General features: G+C 37.5%; 1 protein-coding gene across 1 annotated transcript in view; it reads left to right on the forward strand.

Annotated features, from left to right (window-relative positions):
* Positions 1-572: 572 nt before the first annotated feature.
* The window catches only part of CALCR (calcitonin receptor), a 114,861-nt gene continuing 100,619 nt past the window's right edge, over positions 573-14,814 (forward strand). The window contains exons 1-2 of the mRNA XM_012779651.2: positions 573-613; positions 804-1,019. The gene's annotated coding sequence lies outside the window, so the exon portion shown is untranslated. The remainder of the gene's footprint in view (positions 614-803; positions 1,020-14,814) is intronic.

Here is a 14,814-nt window from a genome sequence, read left to right on the forward strand (position 1 = left end):
CTCGCCCACTACCGACTCTCCCTCTAACGGCTCCCTGGCGCATTGCCCCCCGAGTGGTAGCCAGAGGAGCCAGTGTCTCTGGGGCAGGGTTCTTTTGGAAACTCACCTCCCTCCGGAATTTGCATCCTCCGGGGAGGGGACAGGGCTCCCAGAAAGCTGTCTCCAGGGACAGGTTACAAATCCCCCAGCCCAGTCTGTCGCCTCCCCCCCAACCCCCGAAAGCCCCCCTATCCCTTCTCAAGGTCTAACTCGGGCCCCTCGCCTGCTTCCAGTGTTTACGCGGCGCTTTAGTCTCCGGGACTCGGAGGGTGAGCCCCAGCCCCGACTGGCGCGAGGCAGCAGCCGCTAGCGCAGCCCCACCGGCGGGCCGGAGCGAGGGGGGCTGCGCGGAGGCGCACCGAGCTCTCCAGCCCGCCCCTCCCTCTCCCGGGACTGGAGAGGGCTGGCGGGGGCGGCAGGGGCCGGGAGGGGGGATTGGCGCTCATCAATTCCGCTGCCACCTCCTCTGTGCCTGTAGGGAGGCAGGCGGGGGTGGGGCTAGGCTTAAGACTTAAGTAGGGAGAAGTTTGCGCACAGCTTCACAGCCCGGCGAGCGAAGGCAGGCGCCGGGAAGGTGGGGCTCCCGGACTTTGGGGAGGTGGAAAGCCAGCCTGGGGAAAGAGTAGTTGCCTTTTTGCCTTTAATACAACCTGGGGCTGGGTCTAAACCATCACTTAAGTCCGAATTAAAGTGTGGGGAAATGAGGAAGGGGGTCAGGAGAGGCAGAGCTTAAGACTAACCGGTTTGCTCTCACATCAAACTAGGAAAGCCGGCCCCCCAGGCGCTGGGTGGGCTGCTCCGCGGCTCGCGGACCTGCCTGGGTTAGAGAGGTGCGCACGTCCGCCCCTCACCCTGAAGCTGGCATCTCCTGCCCGGGAGATGGTCGCTGCACCTTGAGTTCCTGAGTCCCTGGAGCCACCACCTGCGACGCCCTTCCCTTCTCCTGAGCTGTGCCCAGACGCCCAGCGAGAGAATTCCAGGTAAGGAGACTCTGGCAATGAGCGGGATTTAAAGATTTGGGGTGTCCCAGAGGTGGTTGACAGTGCAGGTGCGAGAAGTACCTTGCTTTTTTATTACAAAACTGTGGGTTTTGATTGTGGTGTTTGGGGTTCTCCTGTAGCGTCAGTTTAGTGTCAGTCGCTTCACTTTACCTTTGATTAAAAAAACAAATAGGTGTCCTGGGAAGGGGGCTGTGATTTACAGTTTTGTGTTGAAGAATCCTCCAATTTCTTGCTTTACTTTTACTATGTTGTTAATACCAATTTTCCCTCAAAAGTGTAATTTTCTAACTTATTGGGTATGAAAATTATGGGACTTTAATTAAAGTTGTGGATTTTTTCCAAAAGGTGCTTATTAACTAACAAACAGATAATATCGGCATCTATAAGATGTATCTTGGTTATTCTGGATATTGGAAATGAGCACAGTGGTGACTGGAGTTGCTTGTTAAGTCATGTTTTACAGAGAATTATTTTCCAACAATCATTTATGCATAGCAGCCATTCTTCACACCTATTAGGAAAAATATGTTGTGTGCATAGTTTCCAAAAGAGTACTCTTTTTCATGATGCTCTTCCCAAGCCTTGGTGAAAGACATCAAGAAAATATCTAACAAATTGATTCTTCTTCCCCAATCATTCATTTTTTTTGAGGTCCAGAAAAATCCGATTAAAGTCAAAAACCAATAATCCAATTAGATTATTAACCTACCATGGCTGCTTTATTTAGCAAATCTACCTAAGAAAAGTTTTATGTGAAAGCTTTAACCTAATATTATGTGATATATGTAAGACTAGAAGGTATGGTTCCATTGTGGTTTTTAGGAGCCCCCAACCATTTCCGTCTGTGGCTGACCTGAACCAAGTCATCTATTCAAGGCTATTTATTGAAATTATCAGGTGATTGAAAATATGATGTTCAAAATAAGCCAAAGTTTGACCATGTAGTTCCTGAAACTAATCTTAAATAGCAGAGTGTCCAAGTTTGAGTGTTTTTAATGGTAATAGAAAGCAAATATTTTATACATTTGGGCCAGTTGGCTTACCATTAAGGACAAAATAGGAATGCTTTTGGTGCTGTGGCATTTTTAAAGCATAATATGTAATAATAGCATGTTGCTAGCCTACTGTAAGTTCAGCAGTTAAAGAACTCAGCTTTAAAAAGTTGAGAATGCTGGTTCAGTTATATACTCTGGTATTATGAAAGAAACTAAAATGATTAGATTTGCAAAACCCTTACAGTTTAAGTCTGTATTCTCAGTGGACACTCATTTCTACTCAGTATTTTTAACATGGCTCAAAACATCCATCAGCCGGGATTTGGTTTGGTTCAATGCCTCTAACCTACAGTTAATTTTAGGAGCTATAGCCACAAGAATAATGTTCAGTCCCATTTTACATGTTGTAAGATTATTTATTGACCACACCAACACACTGAGTGTAGTAAGCATAAAATCTTCATTATACCTGCTTCACAAGAATACATACCTAATCTTGGAGTTGTATTGTTTTGTGATGCTCAAAGTTGAAAAAATTTAGCTGATATAAGTATGGCTTCTGTTTTCCATTCTCTTGTGTTATTGGGATTCCAGAAAATGAATGATGGTGGATGGAGAAAGATAGCATTTGCTTTAATCACTTGCAGAAAGGGAGCTAAATATTAGGGTATTTGTGCTACGGCAATTCTGTTATCCTCTCAGACTCTTTCAATGTTAACATGAATGAAAATATTATTTGCTGTTGGTTTTTATTAGAGTAAAATTGATATGGAAATAAGAGACTGGTTATGTTTTCGGTGATAGCCTAAACCAGGGTTCTTGGACTGAAAATAAGAAGCAATGGGAGAACTGTCAAAAAAATATGGGTACCCGACCCTACCCCAAACCAGTTAAATCAGCATATCTGAGTAAAGGGTATGCAATTTAATATATTTCTTAGGTGGTTATAATATGCAACCTGGGTTGAGAACCACTGACTGAGATGGTTTTTCCTCAGATCTGGTAGAGCCCCTTAATTTTGGAGGGTCTCAGTGCAAATAAATTCCATTTGTTGTATTGCTAATCTATTTTCTTTTTTTAAAAAAAAATATATATATATATACTTGATTGCCCAATTAGAAGAAAAAGATTTTATTCTTTGACGTTAGATGTTTAAATCATAATGGCTTCCAGGAAAAATATCTTTTTCCAAAAAAACAACTCCAAAAATTAAGTCTGAAGCTCATCTGCCCAGAAAATCCTTTAGTAAAGGAATTCTATCTCTAAGAGATATTGAAAATAATGCTACACCCAACATATTCTGAAATTAAAAAAAAAGAAAAGAAATAAATTGAAAAAAAAAACATAGAATTTCATCTCCTTTTGCTTAAGATCTATATGATGTGTAATATGCAAATGTATACCCTTTTGAAAGGGGAGAAGGAGAAAAATAGCATCATTCTCCTTGGCACACCAACGACCATGTCCTGAGTGCCAACTATATTCTAGTATTTTCACAAAAATTATTTTTTTAAAAACTCACGATAGGGTTTTGAGGTACAGGCTATTACTCTGATTTTATATATGGAGAAATTGAGGACCAACTAGGTTAATGAATTTATACAAAGCCACAAACCAAGTAAATAAAAAATGTATTTGAACCCGAGTCTTCTTATTCTAAGTTCAATGATGTAATAAAAAATATGTTTATATACATAATTGTATTTTTTAAAATATAAAGGCAGCATTTATTTAAAAGCAGTATAGGCTAAGAGCACAGATTCTGGCACTGCTTTGCTTGGGTTTGACTCCCCTGCTCCATTGCTTTCCAGCTGTGTGATTCGGGCAAGTAATGTAACCTCTCCGTGCCTTAATTTCCTTTGTAAAGTGAGAGTTTTCTAAAAATGAGGATTAAATGGGTTCATATTTGTAAAGCATTTGAGTAGGCGCCTGTTACATAGTAAGTTCTATGTAAGTGTCATATTTTTAAATGTCATGTATTTAAAAAAAAAAACAAAACATTTTGATTGTTTATTATATGCCACGCATTGCACTAAACTTGAAGATAAATACACAAATGTCATATCCTTGTCCTCAAGGATTTTGTGACTAGTAGAGAATGACCAATACATAAGTAATCATTCCTTTCAGGTATGGATTTTCTTCTATTTTAATTATAATTAAAAGCATAATTTTTGTGACAACTATATGCTTTTCAACGGTAATATGATCTTCCAGAGCTCCACATGATGAGTGTTACAAAACCAAGTGATAATATTTTGTGCTGTTGCAATGATATTAACTTGTTTTCAATTCTACTATTAAAACACAGAAAATCATATTAACATATGTTTCTGGCTTCACTTTATGAGTTTAGAAAACCAGTAATATGGAGAGGATTCAGGTCTTTAAATTTTTATTTTATACGTGAATTATGGGAATAGAACATTGGGGAATAAACCAGTAGAAAATGTCATTGGAATCTGTTCCTCAATACTTCTCGAATTGGTTTTTCAAAAAGAATGTTGTCTGATTGGAATATAGTTTTGTTTTTATTTTTAAAGAAAGATAGCTTTGGGGGGAGGAAGAGTGGATCAAGAAGTACAGGAAAATGTCCCTAATACAGGGGTAGCTGGGCAAAGACGCACCTCATCAGAGCCGGCTGCTCAACTCTGCCGGCTGCTCTGGGCAGCTGCCCTACCTCCAGGATACCTGCAGATACCTGAGGTATGAGATTCTGTTTTTGTTTAAATGAAAGTCTCACTTTATTAAAAATAGCATATAAATTGGAATTCTTTGTACAAGAATAACACAAATACTCTAAACCTAAGGTGTCATTTCTCAAGGAAATAAAATGCCGGTTCGGTGAAATATTTTGTTTTTGTAATCAGTATCTAACCATTCATCCCATTTCACTACAATTTCTGTTTGCAAATGTATGTCTTTCTTCCCTCTTCCCAAGTCTCAAGTCTACTTTGAAATCTTCCAACGGATGCTACATTTTTCCTCCTTGAAGTTTCACTACCACCCGTCTAGTTTAAGCTTTTAATACCATTAATAAAATACTTACTCACCTGATATTCTAACACATTCACTCTCTCTGTGCTGAATTCGGTGTTGTGCAACAACATGGGAAAATTTGTTTTCCAAACTCTGATTATTCTCACCCTCTATTCATAATTAGTCAGTGATTACCCAAGGGCTGCAAGACCTTACTTCAATCTGATATTTAAGATGCCTCATGATATAATCCCATTTTATTTTCCTATTCGAGTCAGGTAGAAAACCTCAAAAGCTACCTATTCCAGTTCTGAAGCTGTAGTTACACAAGAAAAATTGACTCCACATTTGTAGCACATCCTTCACTTTCAGCCTTGTGCCCTTGCCTGTCAACCTCAGTGTATATTCTACTGCCTCAAAATTGGGGGGCAGCAGGGGTGTGAAGCCCTTTACATCCATGGTTGTGTTGCAGAGCTACTCTGGTTTTTATTTCTCCCTGCAACCCTAAGTCTCAGTACCTGCTTTTTATTTATCTGATGGTTCCGAATTCAGCATTTCAAATCTTACCTTCCTCCCTCCTTAAAATGTATTAATCATTCTCCCATAACACATCCAACAAATTTCCATCCTATAGCTTTGCTCACATTTTTTTTTAAAACTCAATAAATATTTACTAAATGCCTATTGTGTCTCAGTCAGGGGATATTGTGACAAATCACAGTTTCTGGCTTCATGGGGACTGGAAGAGACAGACAAACCAACAGACAATTACACAACCGTCTGGTACGCACTTCAGTAGAGAAATGCAGTGAGTGCTCTGGAAGCACATAGGAACAGCACCTAACCCGGCATTAGGAAGGCTGTCTAGGGAGGTGTCCCTAAAAGGGACATGATTCAGCTTTGCAATGAAAATACAGATGAGACAAATAAAGAGGGGAAGAGATAAAGCATGTTACAGGCAGGACACCAGATTGTAAAAACGCCCTGGTGACTTGAAACAACATGGTGATTTTGGGAATCCACGGGTATTTTGGTTGCTCCAGCCAAAGAGCATGTATAAAGAGACCTGCATGCCTGCCATACTAAAGGGTTTGCATTTTATCATGAAGACAGCGGGGGTCCTTGAAGGAGTTAACATAGGTGACTGAAATAATCAGATTTCCCATTCTGGTAGGTCATTCTGGTGAAAAAATAGGAGGCATGTTTGATTAAAAGGGGGATTAATATGAAGTAACTGGAAGCCCGGCCCGAAGCTTTACTGTAGTAACAGAGAGAAGAAACAGTCAGAGCCACCTTGTTGGAGATGGAAAAGGAAAGAAATCAAGGGATTATTTTAAATTTTATGGATTTTGTAGGATTTGGTGAATGAGGGAAATTGGAGGTGGGATGAAAGAAATTATATGATGAATTCTAGATTTCTTTCACAGATAATAGGAGAGATGTGATGCCATTCATCAAATTTTGACAAAGAATATTTTGGAGATGGAAGATAAACTGTTGAATTTGGGGGGAAATTATATATTTGGCTTATTCACATGGTGATGTACAGTAAAAGTAGATACAGAAATTTGTGATGCAAAAGAGAATTCGGCATTAAAGATATGAATTTGAGAGATGTAATTATAACTATTTCAACTGATGCCATAGGAATGGAGTATATTACCTATGGAGAAGTTTTTTAAGAAGGAAGAAAGAAAGAAAAAGAAAAGGAAAAAATTAAAGGCAGAAAATTTAAAAGAAAAGAAAACATCTTAGAACTCTGGGGAACCCCAATTTTTTTAAGGGACAAATGGGAAGCAAACCTGCAAAAAAGACAGAGATGAAAGTCTAGATGGCAGAAAAAAACACAAGAGAAAGTAGATTAATGGAATCCAGGGAGGAGAAAGTGCGTACCCATCCATGTTGTAACCAGTAGATCAAGTGGGATAAGGATTCAGAGCTCGAAATTGGAGTTAATTACGAGCAATTTCAGTAGTGAGTTGGGGGTGCATTGAGAAATAAATGGGAAGCGAGGAAATGGAGACACTGATTGTACATAATAATTTCAATCAACTTGAGATGTACCCCTTACTTTATTCCCCCTTTTTGAAATTTTACAGTCTCCTAAAGTTGAATTTACATGCTGCAACCTTCTTTTAGCCTTTTCTAGGCAGCTGACAATCCCTCAAGCAAAATGTGATATTACATCCAGGTATCTCTTTCCTTAGGATTTCAAGAGGCCCCATGAATGTGATCTGTGTGTTTGTATACATGTGTATATGTATATGAATATATATGTATATATTATATATGTAAAATATTATTCTTCCCTTTTGTCATTAATTCATTAAAATAAAGTATTCTTCCCTTTTGTCATTAATTAAAATAAACTTTCCTGATCTCTTTATTATAATAGTGTATTAGGAAAAATGTGTTTGGAAACCCCTGCTCTCAAGGATAATGATCTAGTAATTACAGTATTTTGACAAATCACATTTCCCAGAATGTTTGTGTACTCAAAAGTTGCACAGATAAATTTGTCGGGCCAAATACAGCAATTTTCAAATCACAAATTATATCATTTTGTACCTGGCTTACGGCACTTTATTCTCCCTTTTGTGTTGTGGACATCGGTTAATCTTTTTTTATTTCCCTGCTAGATTACAAAGGGCAGTGTCATCGTTTATCCCTTCTTCCCAGCACATCCAGAAGAACTTCTCTTAGCAAAATAAATTAAAACTTAACTAAATGTGGCCAAAAATATGATGCTTTTTTTTTTTACCTGAAATGATTTTTGCCATATTGAAGCTTAAATTTTTCTTCTTTTAAGGTATCAACTGACTGTTGCCCCACAGCTTACAGGTATTACTCTTTAGTATTTCTTTGGATCAATAATTCATTCATATTTTTTCACGCATTCTCGCATTTCGGGCTTCAGTAGCTATTGACCTGAGGACCCAACCCTGCTTTCTTTAGTGAGCATTTAAAATATATCTCCAGTATTCGGAACATAGCATTCAGTTTAAGCATGCAGAACTCTTTCCCAATGGCCCCTATGCCCTTCTTAATTGCAAAGTGCATACCTCTAGGTCTCCTCTGCCTCTTGCAGTAGGCTGAATCTACTTAAGTGATATTTATACCTGTGTAGGCTGGAAAAAAATAGGGCTTTCTATCTCATTTTCCCATTATGGACCCGAGACCTGGAAGCAATTAGTCCTAAATTGTTTGAGTAACTGATCTTCTACAAGTTAATATCCCCTAGACTTCTGAGGGCATAACTAAAAATAGTAACAAAACCAGCTAGTGTTTATTGAGCCCCTACTGTGTGCTAGATACAATGGTAATCAGTCACTTCTCATGACAATCTTATGGGGTGTTATCAAGCCCATTCCATAGGGGAGGAAACAGGCTCAGAGCGCTTACCTGGGACTCGGCAAGGTTCACACATCTCTGCCTGTCAGAACTAGAAATCAAATCTAAGTTTGCCTAAAACTAAAAGACTGCTCACTCTGCTACTGTAATCAAAGGCCATTTTGGTGGTGACTTAACAGATTTTTTTATTATAATTGGAATATTAATTGTCTTGGGTGATCAGAGCTTTTAAGTAACAGATGAAATTAGGAGCTCCTCCCCACAGACATTTCAACCCTTTCTAAAGGCTTTAAGCTCAGCTGTCCAACCCAATTGGACTACAGGAGCTGGGACTATACCTATAACCAAATTTCACCCTTTTGGAATAGTCTGGAATTGTCCAGGCTCACGTTCTATATATTAAGTGGACATTCCAGATAGCTGAGTACGTAAGCGGGACAGTCCTGCACAGCTAAAAAAAAAAAAAAAACAAAAAAAAGAAGAAGAAGAAGAAAAGGAGAAGTGAAATGTGATATAGTTCTTCTAGGATGTTAGGATTTTAGGGGTTGTTATTGTCTAACCCAAATCTATGTCTATTCAATAGACATCAAATGAATTTATTAATTGTAAATAGATTTGAATTTGGTGTCTGCTAAATATGAAAGCTATATTTATCAAATAATAGGAAACAAATCTCTTTGATAATAATTTTTAAAGAAAAGCTTTGCTGTTTGAGGAAATTTCTTTTCTGATAGGGTGTTCATAAAGTCAACTCAGGCAACAAGGGGAAAAGGGAAGGCAAATTATACTGCTACCAGATTTAAATTTTAAATTGACTTGACTCTTGCATTAATTAACCCAATTCTTTGTGTAATTATTTGTTTCTGACCTTAAGTCTGACAATTTTTGCAAGTATAGGGATGTATTGCAGAAAACGTCAGCGTTTATACACGCTGGAATGGAATCTCTTTACCCCAAGATTCAAAAAAGTTCATGGCACACAGCACACAATATGCAAATTGCTTTAGCACCTTCTTCCCTGAGCCTACTACATGACTAAAATGTCAGGACAATATTAGAACACTTTTTCATTACTAATATCATATAGACTGCAAAGATGGCTTTAAGGCAAAGCCCCAGCAAAGTGGTCAACGATCTTTGTTTGAGGGCCAATTTAGAAAAAGTAAGAATTCCCTGGGTTGCTTCTTTTCTCATTCACAATGAAAATAATTTTATTGCATCCCATGAGGAAAATATATATTCTTAAAAATTAGATATATTATTTTAGTGAATGAGAAATTTGGCATTTCTTCTTAGCTACTAAAATATTAATATCTAGGCATATTTGAAGAGTAGTGACTTGGAGTTAACAAATATCGAAACTGGCAGTTATGGGCTCATTGAGCTGCATTTTAATTTGTTAAAAAGGCATCTCTAGCATTTGAAGTGATGCCATATATTTTCTTGATATCTAATACCCTTATTATTGATCAGGAGCTAAATGCCTGCATTACAGGGTAGACCATGGCAAGATGACATACTTTCCAACCAGTAGATGCTAATTCTGCCATGAGAACTCCAGCCTTCTGACTCCACATCTAGTGCTCTCCCTGAAGAACCTGCAAAGTGGCAGGGAGCCATAAACATTTGCAGAAAAATATGTGCGTCATTGTACTTATAGATGACCTCAAAGAGAGTTAGACACATGAATAAGAGTGGCCCTGGACAACATTGTATAAAAGTTAGAGCCTGTTTTTGGTCTCCCCTCCCTTCTCTTAGTTTGTCCATTACCTACCACTCATATAGTATTCCCATTTATTTTGTAAGCCTGTTTTCCTAAGGAAAAGCCTAATTCCTTGGGCCTTTCCACAATCTGCTCCTCAATCCATCCTCCACACCCCCTAATCAATCACTTCTCTTTTACCCTATTCCTACAAACTCTGCTTTCCGCAGATAATGTTGTAAATGGAATAGACACTGACTCCCTTCAGGAAAAAATAGTTTGCATTATCAATGATAATGATGCGTTCTTCAATCAAATGAGTTTGGGTCTATTTCCAAACTTGAAGCTTTATACTACACTTAAACATATTAAAAGCTTAATATGCATGGCCTGTAAGGTAGCCAAACCACTGTCATCTGTCACCTCGCCCACCCAATAACCTCCCGTCTGGCCTGCTCACCAGCACTCAAGCCCCTCCCCTCACAATCACTGTTCAACACCCAAAATACTCTCCTAAAATGGAGGTGAGGTCTCTTTCTGCTTATATACCACAGCAGCTCACTCCAGCCACACTGATCTTGATCCATCCATGGGGACAAGTTCATTCTTTCCTCCTCAAACCCTTCACACATGCTGTTCCCTCCGCACACATGCTGGCACTCATTTTCTCCTGTCTAGCTGCTTCTCTTACTTCAAGTTATAGCTTAAATGTCACTACCTCAGAAAGATCTGCCCTAATCAATCACGCTTTCTAAAGTATAAGTCACCCTGTTAACCTCTAGCTCAGCCCCTGCTTATTTCCTTACTAATATTTAACACAATTTGTAATCATTTTATTTTTTGCATCTGTTTCTTTTATTGTTTACCACTTGCATTTGAAGATAAATTCTATCATGTCCATCTCCTTCACTTTTTTAATCTCCACCACTCAATACATATCTATTTAATGAATGAAGGAATACATCAGCATTTCCCAATTGTATGTGACCCTATACCCTAAGTTGGTATACCAACCCTTACTATCCTACTAAAAATCTCTGGGAAATCGGCCTATTCTGAAATAAATTTAAAATAAATGACAAGAAGTTTAAGTACTGATGCAAGTGAGGCTTAAGCAGGTGGGGCTTTTTGATCATTTTTCAAATCCCCTTTTAGGTGTAGCTGTTCATGGTAGAAGAAACTGCCTGGTGTGGTATCCATGTGTCTCAGTGGCTCTAATACCTGCTACAGTAAAATCATACCCAAGTTTGTAGGAGCTAACTTTAGTCCATGGAAGATTTTTTAATCTAATCACTTTGGAAATTAATATACTATATCTACTGTATTGTGGACTCTGTTGCAACTGTAGTTTTTACTCCGTTGTCACCTCCGTTGTCACCTACTATTACTTATAGTAAAGGTAGGCATAGCTAAGTAAAATACTAAAGAGCTTTCCACAATTATTTGGTTCAAACGGGATATTTTAAATCAGCATTTTAATTTGTAATATGCAAAAGTGGCTAAAACAAGGCACCCTGTCATCATAACCAATTTGTGCATGGCCAGTTCTCAGAAATTAAGTGATCATGTTGGAACTGACAGGCCATCTTCTAAACAGAGCCAAGTGTGAAATTTTGATCAATCCCTGATTCCCAGAAAAGTGTAATTATCAATTTTTAATAAAAATACATTTTTGGAACTTTCAGGAAAACTTGGATATAAAATAGACTTATTAAATTATTTCAATAATAACAATAATGGTAATAATGATAATAGCCAACACTTACATAGCACTTACTATGAACCAGTAATGTTCTATGCCTTTTATAGATTTAATGTACTTAAATTTTGCAGCCACCCTCCGAGGTAAGTACTATTATTAACTCTTTTTATTCATGAGGAAACTCAAGCAAAGAGAGGTAAGTAACCTGAAGAACACACAGCTACTACGATGGAACTGGAAAGGAAACCAAACAGGTCTGGCTCCAGAGTGTAAGTAAACCAGAAAAGGGAAATGTGCATATAAATTTATGACAGTCAATGTTCTGTTATTATTACATAAAATGTCTTTAAGTTTTGTATTTTGTGTGTCTTCAAATAGCAGATCCATGGATTTCTTTCTTTTTCCTAGAAAATTAAGGGGATTAAATAATGATTTTCCTTATTTATTCTAAATATTAATCTCTGCAGCTGTCATGGGACATACCCATGTTTATAGTATTCCACTCTGCACTGTGGTTTACAAGAAGGGGAAATTGTGTTTTGCCAAGTTGACATCTCATTCATTAAAATTAGGGTCAAATGCAATAACCTAATCTGTTTTGTTATTTTAAAGGTGCAATTCCTTCTAAAAAAATGCAAAGCACGACTCTTAACAAAACATGGCCTTAAATTGAATTTAAAAACTATGTTTTGATTACTTACATTAAAATTAGTCAGAAACCCATGATATGTGTGGTTTTAATGATGCAGAGAAAAAAGTAGTCTAAAAATGGCAAGTAAAAATACATTGAATTTTAATTAGTCTAAAATGGTCAAGTTTCCTATTCACTCACTCAGACATGATAAACTTTCCAGGATCTATTTTGGGGCATGGCAACTCTTTTCCACGTGTTCTGAATGGTCTCATTTCCCTATATGAGGACCACATTGGCACTCTGTGTACTTGTGCAATGGGAGGGATCTATTCTGACACCCTAAGGAAACTCTGTGTGTGCTTCCGTCCTCAGGCTACTCAGTCTTGCATAAGTGATTTTGATTTATCATTGCTGATATTTTTAAATGTATTTACCAGATCTGAGGTTATTTTCTTTTCTAAGATGAATTTTAGCTCTTTTATTTACTGTTTTCAAATTTTTCATACATTCTATTGTGTGACATGTCCTAGTCTAAAGCTTTTTGCCTTTAACCACTACAGCTCAGTTTAAGCATAATAAAAGAAAGAATATTGATCTAGAACCTAACTGCTTACATTAGATTATCCAATTTCCCCACGCACTAGAAAACTGTTAGGACATTCTTTATTGAAGAGCCAAGATTATAGTAATATAGGCTGATTTTGTCCCTCCATTTTATTCCATGACTGTCCAGATTCTTCCAGCTGGCCAGACTTTGCCCTACAAAAAAAGGGTTGGGTTCTAGACATAATCACAGTGATGATGAGTGGGCAGTAGGTATGGAAGATAAAATGCACCTTGGATGACTCCTTGAGTTTTCTAGGATACTTGTGAACATAAACTTAGGCAGGAGAGAAAGAGTTTATCTGGTCTTAACTTTATTCATAGCCAAGCTAGAGATTTTCTTTATTATAATATCTTCATTGTTTTTTCTTTCCTCTTCACAATACTACTAAGCAGAGCTCTAGAGTGGATATTGTTCAGTTTTTAAGTGATAACCATGCATGTATTTTGCTTTTAAGATTTCATTATCAGACTTCTGATATTTGCCAATCAATGTGCAGTATTATCTCATTTAAGTTCTACAACCCTGAAAGCTAGGTATTTTTATCTCCATTTTACAGATGTGAAGACTGAAAATCAAAGAAGCTAAACAAGTTAAGAAGAAGAAATAAGAACAAAATATTATAATTATTATTAACAACAACATGTTAATAATAAATTAATTTTAAAACTAACATTTATTGAGGCAGCTACCTATGAAGGTTTTTGGATGAATTATCCCATTTAATTCTCATAATATTCACAGGAATTATTATTATACCCATTTCACCTCCAGGGAATGTTGAGGCTTAGAGACATAAAGAAAGCTCATATAACTAGAAGCAGAGGCAGAATTTAAACCTAAACAGCCTCACTACAGAGCACACAGTCTCGATCACATTACTGTGTACCTGCTAAAGGTAGAGCACACATTCTCACCTGGATCTATTTGATGCTCAGCTTTTGAGTTTTCAGGATCTCACATGACTTTTAATCTAAAACAGTGGTTCTCAAATGTGGTCTGATAATCCATGCTGATCCATAACGGGGTTTCACTACCCAGCAGCAAAATAAAAAGATCAAAGACCGTACATGTCAAGAGCTTTTCTTACCACAAAATGTGTTCAGTTTAAAGGATCTCACTTTTTTTTTTTTTTCTGAGATTATAGTCTTCCTTTTCTGGAACAAAAATATCCCTTCTTTTTATCTAATGATGGTGATAGTCGATAATAGGGTTTTTTAAAAAACATTTTTTATGAAAAAATTATAAATTTCTTATCCCTATGTCCCCTGCCTCATCCTGGGGACAATGGGGGAAGAATTATATTGATTTGGAACATTTGAAAATCACAACTGTTTTGAAAAAGCAAAAGAGCAAAAGAATCCTTTAGGGAATGAAATGTGGTCCCCAAAGCAAACTCTACAAGTCTGTCCAAGATTAGCCTTATTCTAGTGAGTCCCACTTTATGGTTTTTAAAGAATTTTCAAGAAAGCAGGTTCCACTTGAAAGAAAATGATGTTATTAGTGCACAAATATATTTTTACAGAATAGCGTTCTCCATACAAAACATCTAAGCTCTGGCTGAATAATGAGCACAAAGCCTGTGAGGTGCTTTCACATTGAATACCTCATTTGGCCTGCACACAGCACTCCTGTGCGAGTGACTTGGGGCCACAGTGACAGAAAGGGTGTTGTCCTCAGCGTACAACAGGATATACTACTTCTTAGTATTGCTTGGCCTCTCTTAGCCTAACTTTCCAGTAAGGAAGGAATTGCTTCTGTATTAAAGCATTGTTTCATGGATTTTAAATAATATAGGAAAAGTGTA

The sequence above is a fragment of the Microcebus murinus genome, chromosome 9 (genome assembly GCF_040939455.1).
Source record: "Microcebus murinus isolate Inina chromosome 9, M.murinus_Inina_mat1.0, whole genome shotgun sequence".
Classification (NCBI taxonomy): domain Eukaryota; kingdom Metazoa; phylum Chordata; class Mammalia; order Primates; family Cheirogaleidae; genus Microcebus; species Microcebus murinus.